We start from the raw sequence: 10,411 nt of genomic DNA on the forward strand, positions 1-10,411 counted from the left end.
TTTCATTTTTGTCTCTATGTAATATAACTTATATAACAGGTTTAAGTAATATAACTGTATGCTGTTGTTTATAACAGGGTTAATGTCTCTGTGTAACTACTTTTTATGTATTGCCTTTTTGTTCTTGCTTAATGTAAATCGCTCTGGATTAAGAGCGTCTGCTAAATGCCTAAATTGTAATTGTCTGTGTATTGTGTGTAATAACTGTACATACAGTCTGTATCATGTATGTACATACACAGTCACACACTACATTAAAGTGATTGCTGTCTTTGATGCAATCAAGCACACAGTATCTAGACGAGGCCTATACCTTTAATGATTAACGGTATACTATAGGTAAGATTGGCGCAGACCCTGCCCTCTCTGACTGATAACAGGGTTAATGTTTCTATAGCCTCAGAGGCCGCAGAAGTTTTGTTTTCAAAGGAGAAAAAACGCCTGGACGAGACATGCATGAGAACTGGCATACGAACTAGTCCTATAGTCCTCAAACTAGGGGATTTTCATGATTCTGAATCCATTTCAAGCATTAGTTTTGCACAAAAAACACGAGTCCTTGGGCTAAAAACGGCCATAGCCACTTAACCAAATGTGCCCAAATTCCCCACAATGTGCTGACCTCATCACATTTGTGATTATTGCAATGGCCGTTTTTAGCCCAAGGAGTGTTTTTTTGTGCAAAACTAATGCTTGGAATTGGAATGGATTCAGAATCATGAAACCCCCCTACAGTAGTAGCATGTCACTGACATGCTACTACTGACATTTTTGCTGACATTTTTGCTGACATTTTTGCTGACATATTTGCTGACATTTTTGCTGACATATTTGCTGACATTTTTGCCTTATAGCCTATAAGATGTCAATGGTATGGTCACATATAAACCCCTATTAAAAAAAATTGCTCAATACCATCAGCCGGTCAGCAAGTGGATTCATAAATGTATGTATATAGACAATATTTTAGGCCAATAAGAAAACTATATAGAAAATGTCCCACCCCATAACCCCGGCTGCCAGACTAAACCTTGTTATGTTCGCTAACCAATACGAGTGCAGAGGGCTGTCACTCCAAATGTGGTGTGGACTGTGGAGTAGGGAGCAGAGGGGGGTTGGGGTGTCTATATCTGCTCTGCTGGTGTCGGACAGGTACAAATTGTAGGATAAAAAATCCCTCAGCTCTGAACTCGGTAGAATATGCACGTGCAGGCTTGCTGATAACAAACTATCATTACACCTGGCTGGGTAAAACTGAATTCATTCACTTTGGGTCAAATAGAAACCTCATCCAGGCCGACAGCTTTGATTGATTGAATAGTTCATAAACAGCAACAAGAGTACACTGAAGTCAAACACTCGGGCACTGACTGAGGGCAAGGTTGCATTTACAATTTTGAATGTCAATTCCATTTTCAATTGCTTAACTCTGTCTTCAACCTGGAGCCAGTTTAGAGTATCAAAATGGGTTGGAAAGAGGTGGGTCATGGGCCCCAGGCCGAGAAGTAGTCAAATGAGTTTGTTTTGGGAGGTCTTAAGTGACATTGGGATGCTGGAGAACCAAGAGCTTCACAGTTAAAGTGGGTGACAATGTTATCACAAGACAAGATGAAATCAAATTACCTAGATGGGTTCCATTTAGAGGCAAATCTTTCCAGTGATAAAATGGCAACTAATGTAATCAAAAAACAAAAAGTCAACCAAAGATTTTTGTAAAGGATCTCCTCAGTGGTCAGTGGTCAGTGGTCAGTAAGAATACATTGAGAACTCTTAACAGGTGCACAAAACGCCTATATCCAAACACTGATAGGGTTGCGCCAAGACCCGCCCTGCAGCACTGTTTAATGCAATTTATTTGTGCGTGTTATTGTGACTGCAAGTTGCATTTACTATGAAATCTAGCATTTCCCGCCAGTGTTGGTTGGTTGGTCACCCCAGGCAAGCCCCCAGGTCATCGTGACATCACGTGACATCAGCCCCCATATATGGTACCCAGGTCATCGTGACATCATCAGGGATATCCCTGATGTCATAGTAAATGCCCTACCTGGGCCCTCATCAAATCCTGTACACTCAAGACACTGGCAACGCTGCCACCCTTAGATCTCCATATATGGAGCTGACCTGTTGTGACATTCCATATGTTGATCCGACCTCATCAAATCCTGTACACTCAAGACACGCTGATCGATCCATATATGGCCAGTGCACACAACCTCAGGCGTCTTACTGTTAAGTATTTTTTGTTGAATTACTGATGAAGTCAACAGTGTGTATATCCATAACATAAGCAAGCAGCATGCACGCTAGTAGACAATACACTAGTTCTTTCTTTCAATCATTTTAATATTATTATTATTATTATTATTTACTATTATTATTAGTATTTTCAAAATTATATTACATGATCATCTTCTTAATACACTAGTTTAAGCTTGTCACATGAAACTATACCGTCATATGCATACATCTGTATAATCAAAACATTAGGAATTAAGTAGCCGGCGTATCTGTGTGTCAGATTGTGAAAATAATGATCAAAATAATATTAATAAAATGATTGAAAGAAATAACTAGTGTATTGTTTGCTAGCGTGCATGCTGCTTGCTTATGTTATGGATATACATTGTTGACTTTGTCATGAACAAAAAATACTTATAACACGCACAAATAAATTGCATTAAACAGTGCTACAGGAGCCTTGCTACAGTGCTACAGGCGTCTTGGCGCCTTATGAATAAGACAAACAGGTTCATAGACTTGCCTGCCACATGACCCATGTCTGGAAACTCTAGATGCCAGACATGGAGAAAAAAAAGGAAAAATCATGCCATTTCCTTTGAATGACATTGATATACAAACTGTGTATTGAATGAATAGCCTACAGTAGTACTAGCAGTAAATTTCAATCTTTTGACTGTAACTCCAATGACTCAAAATCGAGATGGGTTTGCATGTGCTGTCAAGCCCACCAACTCTATGTCGCCCCCTACTGGTTACTGTATATAGAGGAAAACATAATAAGCCTATTACATAACACTCAGTAATACTGTGTATCACGGGAGAGCGTATCCTGCATATCGGAACAATATCACGGAATGGTTAATACAGTTTAGTCACGGGGCCAAGCCTAAATGCTGTTTATTTAAGTATATTGCATAGATAGAACAAACTAGAGGCGAGTAACCTAGCCTATAACCAGTGGAGAACATAATGAGAACATTGTGTTCCCTTGAACATAATACCGATACAACTACAATTTTAGATGTATTGGTTGTGTATCGTAGCCACCTAAGTCTTGTTTATAGGCTATTTACTTTATACATTTTTGCTTAAGTTTAAAATTACATTTTTTTTCATTATTGTGAAAAAACTAACACAAAAGTCAAAAACTAGCTGTCAGTAGTCATGTGTCAGTAGTGTCATATTATCTAATGCATAGATAGATAGATAGATAGATAGATAGATAGATAGATAGATAGATAGATAGATAGATAGATAGATAGATAGATAGACAGACAAGCAGACAGACAGACAGACAGACAGACAGACAGACAGACAGACAGATAGACAGATAGATAGATTATCTATCTGATAGATTATCTATCTATCATCGATAGATATATTGATTGTACTAGATTTGTACTCTCTCAGAGTTAAATATAAAGCGACCCGGGCCCCCTTCCTGTCCCAGGCAGATGATGTAAATAATTGAGTGTTCCGCTGTTCCCTAAATGTTCTCTCTGTGTACAGAAGTACAGAAGCACTCCCCCCATCAGTCCTGTCATGCTGCATCCTTGGTACGTGCACAGCCACACTCTCCTCATGGCAACACTGTACACAAGTAGGCTGAGTTCAACCACTTTCACATCGTAGGGGTCTGCGCGTCCTTTCAGGTTTAAATAACGTGCCATTCGCCACCAACGGCGAATGTTCCGTTGAATTTCGCCTATTTAAGGCAAAGCGAGCATTGTCGTGCAGTCATTTGTCAACATAATCGCCAGGGACAGGAAACCGATGACGTGAAAATGGTTCATTCCTAATGTAAGACGTGCGAAAATGAACGCGCCGCACCCCAACTATAACTCAACAACCCCACCAAACTCTTTGGTGGTGTTGTGCCCACCTCTTGCGTGTATCCATTGGACGGTTGTGTTTAGAGGGCGGGCTGCATTACTAGAGCAGGTCCGCTCATTAGTTCGACACCATGACAGTAACGGTACGATTTGCATAACCAGGTCAGGTTGCAGAAGCAGAGGAGTGGGCAGGGTTCGGGTAGTGCAAGTGGACTGAACTTCTCCGGTGGTACTGGTAGCCTACTCTATTTCCTAAATGCACCTAACTTTAGCAATATAATGTCATTGATTTTTAAGGAAAAAACAAGTTCAGTGCCTGGACACACGATATAGAGGCTCTTGTTCAAGAAATGATGTATTTTCCCCCCTGTAATAAATCTTCTAAGAGAAAACTTGGGACTGGTAAGTATAGCTCCCTTTATGTGCCATAATTCTTTATTCTGTCCATAGGGGTCTGGTGAACAGATGCATGGTGCCTATGGATGCGGTACATTATATTTACTACCTATCTAAGTAAAATAAAATAAAAATAAATAGACCACTTGACAATTCATTTTTATTAATTGACCATATTGCAACTTGCTCATGACTAGATGAGATTGGCAAGCTAAATAGTTCTTTGTAAATATGTCTGTACCGAAATTGTTATAATAGTAGGAATTGTATGACTGGCTCTGGTTGTAAAAGGCAATCCGAATAAGATTTCATATATAGGCATTATTGGTTAAATGAATCAAAGTATTGCAACTTTGCCAGTGTCATGCAGTGATTGGCATAGTCTTACCCTCTATGATTCTTTAATAGACATGAATATGAATTATATGCTATGAATTTAAACCGTCATAGCATTGGCTTGCGCTTGCAGTGTTATGGTTGATCTATAGTAGTTTTATTACAAATCCCTTGTGTGTTTACTCCACAGCTCGTGTTTGGTTGGAATTTCATCTAGAAATCTAAAAGCAGGTAAGCCACTGACTAACGCACATTGTGCCAATTTCCAATTCCACTGTGCGTGTGACAGCGGCTAACCTGTTTTTGGGGATACCCTCTGACATTTGCCCCATGGGAATGGGCCATTAGTCCAGACTGGTCCTAACTAGACAAGAAACCTGCATGCAAAAGAAATCACGGCCCGCCTAGTGGTGGTGGTGTGTACTGTACATGTACTATTGTGTACTCTATGTACTATGTGCATGTGCTGCTCTACATAGCATAGGGCAAATGGCTTCTTATGACGTTGACCCCTAAAATGCTACCAAAATCATCTCCTGAGTGTGTTTGTGTCATTTATTTGGTTAAAGTTAATCATCATAATCAGCATCTAATTTGTATCCTGCATATTCATACTGTATCATTCCAATTTATATTATTATTTATTGTATTTATTTTATTTGATTTAAGTCTAAAGTGACAAGTAAACTTTCTGCACAAATCAATTGTGGCTTCAGCTATCCTCTTTTTCAGTCTCCATGCAAAGCCTTTGCGTTGTGTCTGAGGTTTATTGCCTGTGGAACGTTGTGTGTGTGACTCAACGTGACAGGGTTAAGTGCAGTATGTCAGACTCATTAACTGGTGGCTCATCACTCCATCATCAAATGTGGACGTGCAGAATGCACACTGTGGACGTGCAGATGCAGACTGCACTTCCACATCAACAGAAACACACACGCACACACACACACACACACACACACACACACACACACACACACACACACACACACACACACACACACACACACACACACACACACACACACTTCCATGAGTGATTATTACAGCCATGCGGTGTCACATTCTGAAAGACACACCCATATTGATTGGTAATCTGCTCAACAGTGTTTCATATCTTTGAAAACTGTGGTCAAAAGTTCAGGTTATGGACCTTTTACCTCATATGTCGACTGCGGCGCAAGTCTCTAAAGTAAATTTTGGGTATGCTTCACGTTGAGTGGTACTGCAAAAAATAATCCTATCAGCATGGTGTCCTGAAACCCTATTATAATCTGTTAATGTTCTGCTGTTTATGACAATGCTGTCCCCGTGGTTAGAATTGCCCCGGATTCAGTGTGTGCAAGAGGAACATCTGGACAGTGGCAAGATGTTTGGGATCTAGCCTACTTCTCTTTACATCCCTGCCCTGAGTCACATGACCTTGCATTGTATTCATCTCTCATCTCAATTCTGTGTGTGTGTGTGTGTGTGTGTGTGTGTGTGTGTGTGTGTGTGTGTGTGTGTGTGTGTGTGTGTGTGTGTGTGTGTGTGTGTGTGTGTGTGTGTGTGTGTGTGTGTGTGTGTGTGTGTGTGTGTGTGTGTGTGTGTGTGTGTGTGTGTGTGTGTGTGTGTGTTAGTAGTTAGTTAGTTAGTTAGTTTATTTATCTCAGTCATTTTTAAACAATACAGTTGAACATTCAGAATGAGGGTTACAAAGTTACAGTTTGACTGAAAAGGTTTGGGCTGAAGCCGAAGCTTATTATGCCCACCTTATTAATGATTCAAATAATCAAAGAAAAAAAAAAAACAAGAAAAAAAAACAAGAACAAAAGCAATGGGAAAACTGATTCTCTACAGTGCTGTGCTTCTTAAATATCAACGATAAACAAAAAATACACATTTGGCTTGTATGCCTTACGTACATTTTGCTTTTTTAAATCGTGCTTACATATTTGAAGTGGTTGCTTCAAATATATAGTGTATATTTGTATTATTGTTTACTTTTACTGCATATGCGTTTGTATATTTGTGTTTGAAGTGGTTACTTTAAATTATTTATATATTATTTTTATTATTTTTGTAATATCTACTGCCTATGCATACTGTATATATTAAAGTGATTTTATATATTTGTCAATTATCATGGCTTTATATGATCTTTTAAATGTTCTTATGGAGTTGCTCGCTTTTAGTTCTGTATTGAGTTCGTTCCACAGATTCACCCCAATGGCAGATAGACATCTCTCTTTTGTGTTAGTCCTTGATATTTAGATTTTTTTGAATATTCCAGTTCCTCTGAGTTCGTATCTACTCTCCCTGGGTTTGAACAGATCCTGCATGCCGGTTGGAAGTAGCTTATTATAGATCTTATACATCATTGTAGCTGTGTTGAGGTTGACTAGGTCTTCAAGTTAACCTGTGTGTGTGTGTGTGTGTGTGTGTGTGTGTGTGTGTGTGTGTGTGTGTGTGTGTGTGTGTGTGTGTGTGTGTGTGTGTACTATTAGTCTTTGAGATTACAAGTGGTTATTATGGAGTCGTTCCAGGGCATAGGCTTTTCCACACTGCAGGAACTCAAGGATTTGGAGCTTATCAGGCCAGACACCTCCAAATCTGATCTCCTTAATCCAATTCTACATAATTGATCTAATACCAAAACGGTCTGGCCCTCCCCCTGCTAAGTTGGCCTTCTCCAGTACAACTTGTGCTTTGAACTAAACTCACATCGAGGAATATATAAAGCACATAATTTATGAATTGAGAAAAATCATCAGCAACATAAGTATTCACAGGATAAAAAAGGAGCTTGACATGCATGTAGTTATACATAGAAAGGAAGAGGGGGAAAAAGCTATCAGTGCTTGGCTTGGGAAACTATCTGACAAGTATGAGCAGGACAGCATATTTATAGAACTCACCAGGGCTTGCGTCCTGTGTATCACGTCACTCAGTCAAATGGCCAGAATGTTTACTCTCCGCTTGAGTAAACATTATAAGCAGGCGGGGAAGCACAGGTGTGTGATTGTGAGTATTTACCATCTTGTACTCAACAGCACAAACACATTTGGGTTGCAGCAACAGCAAAAAGACATAGTGCTGCTTTCTATTAGAGCCCATCAGATCTTATAGTCTGAGGCCAATCCTAATTTTGGACAGTGCTAGATCAGGGTTTTTCAACACACGTGTGTGTGTTTGTGCGTGCGTGCGTGCGTGCACACTCTGCATTCGCATACGTGTTAGGTATTCATGAATTGTCTAACCCTGTTATATTTGATTTCCTGTAGTTGTAATGTAATTTGAGCAGATTACCAGATAACGGGTGTGTCTTTCAGAATGTGACACCATGGCTGTAATAATCACTCATGGAAGTGTGTGTGTGTGTGTGTGTGTGTGTGTGTGTGTGTGTGTGTGTGTGTGTGTGTGTGTGCGTGCGCTCGCGTGCATGTGTGTGAGTCACACACAGTATGATTCAGGATGGTAGGCGTGGACCACTGGTGGTCCGTGAAGTTATTGCATGTGGTCCCTGACCATGCATTTAGCAATCTGAGAACCCATCTGCAAATAAAGGAGAACAGTCTGTCTGGAGAGACCATGCATTTAGTAATGTAGCAAAGTGAAGATTTTGTATTTGTAATGTGTCATTATAAAATCATGTCATCAGTACTCTGTATATCAACGTGTACATCCCAGTAGCTACCCTCGATCAGACCCACTAGGGTAAGACCAGGGCCACACAATACGTTGGAACCACTCCGGAACTACTATGCCGGGACTGAGAGGTACAATTCTGGCATGTGGAGGGACTAGGCTCTGTGGGTTGACTCCTGTCCGGGCCCCTCCTACGTCTCACCAGGTCCACTCCTGCTCTCACCAGGAGTACAGCGAGGACCTGTGCGTTGCACCAGACTCCCAGCACCAGACACTTCATTCAGGAGTGGTGGATTCTTGAGCTGCATTGGTTCTGCAGGCTCCACCTGGGCAACGGTAGCACTGCAGGCTCCACTTGCGGCTCGAATGGCCCTCCTAAAGGCCTCATCGAAGGTTTTTGGGCTTCCTCCTCACGGAGGATGCAGGCTGGGGCACTAACCCATACTGCTCCCGGGGTGCCGTCTACATTCCGGCTGTCACCCGTCTCTCCGGTGGTCACCAGACTATACCTGGTTGTCACATAGTCTATTCCTATGAGTCACTATAAATATATATATATATTATATATACAGTATACAGTGTGTATATATATATTATACAGTGTATATATAGACCATCAATTACCAATGTTTTGACCGATAATATTTAGAGGATGATTATTATGATAAATAAAACTCTGGTCTTCAGAGACCAGACGGCCAGTACAGTAGCAGTGGGCGTGGTTTTCTGGTTCCACTGAAAAATCGTCCGTTCATTTTTCCCATAGAGATTTACAAAAATATATAATTTTAAGTCTAGAATCAAACCATCCAGGAGACTGGTGAATCATGCCCGTAAAACTTTTGATTCTGTGATTTTTTTTAAATTGAAACCACTAAACAAAGGTTATTTATTAAATGTAGACAGTATATCATATAATTAAATATTATTATTTTTCTTTTCACAGAATCAAAGGTTGTATGGTTGGTCATGAATCACCAGGATCCTGGATGGCTTGCCTTGATGTTAGGCTTAGAATAATTAATTTTTTGTAAATCTTTATTGGAAATAGAGGGAAACCAGAAAACCACACCCACTGCTATAGGTTTCTGGTCGGCCATCTTGAGAGCTCCCACACTGGGCCATATACAGTAGGCTACTTAGTAGGTGCTGTGCTGTTGCATCGTCTAAAACAGTGGCACCTTACCATGCCAGGGTATCTGCCTCATTTACTTCTGCATTCAAGGATGCACTTACCTTGTAATGATTTGGTGCCTATGATAACTGTATTGTCTGCCTTTTTAATATATGTATTTATATACTGTATTGATGTATTTCCTGAATGGGAGTCTATCAAAACTCAAAAGCCACTTATTGTCATTATGGTTCATTGTTCTTGCCATGTCTCTGTATATTCAATCTTTTTATAATAGTGTTGTGCCTGAGCTGTTTTTCTTTTCTTTTCTTTCTTTTCTTTTGTTGTTTGTTATTATGTTCTTGTTGTGTAATGTCTGTTTGTTGTCCTTAAATTTGTTAAAACCAATAAATATACTTTATAAAAAAAAAGGATGCACTTACCAAGATTTCCTATCAGCCACGCCACGTGTGAGTACTGCCCTTGACATGGTCATAAAGGACCAGACCACTCTATAGGGCTCACTAGGCCTGACTTGTACTTGTTTGTGGGCCGGTGTTGCCCTTGTGAGGATACGTCAGGCAATGAGGGGAGAGCATACATTTTTCAGTACCAATAATATCTTCATGCTACATTTCATAGACCTTTCCTTTGTGGAACAGAAAGTGTGTATGCAACCGCACATTAGGAGTGAATGCTTTGACCTGAGATCAGATTCTAAAAATGTCTGTGAGATTGTAGATCTGCTATTTTTAAATAGCTAAAGCATTACATAATGCTAACACCAAAAGGGGTTCCCGCCCAAAATGGGTTAAACCAGCAAGAATATAATGGGATGGTAGTACCAGGAAAACACAAATAC

At 40.1% G+C, this 10,411-nt stretch overlaps 1 protein-coding gene across 1 annotated transcript in view; it reads right to left on the reverse strand.

The window, feature by feature from the left end:
* The window catches only part of LOC306923494 (tRNA (guanine-N(7)-)-methyltransferase-like), a 167,431-nt gene that overhangs the window by 32,258 nt on the left and 124,762 nt on the right, over positions 1–10,411 (reverse strand). The window lies entirely within an intron of this gene.

This window comes from Electrona antarctica (assembly GCF_951216825.1).
Source record: "Electrona antarctica genome assembly, chromosome: 5".
NCBI classification, from domain to species: Eukaryota; Metazoa; Chordata; class Actinopteri; order Myctophiformes; family Myctophidae; genus Electrona; species Electrona antarctica.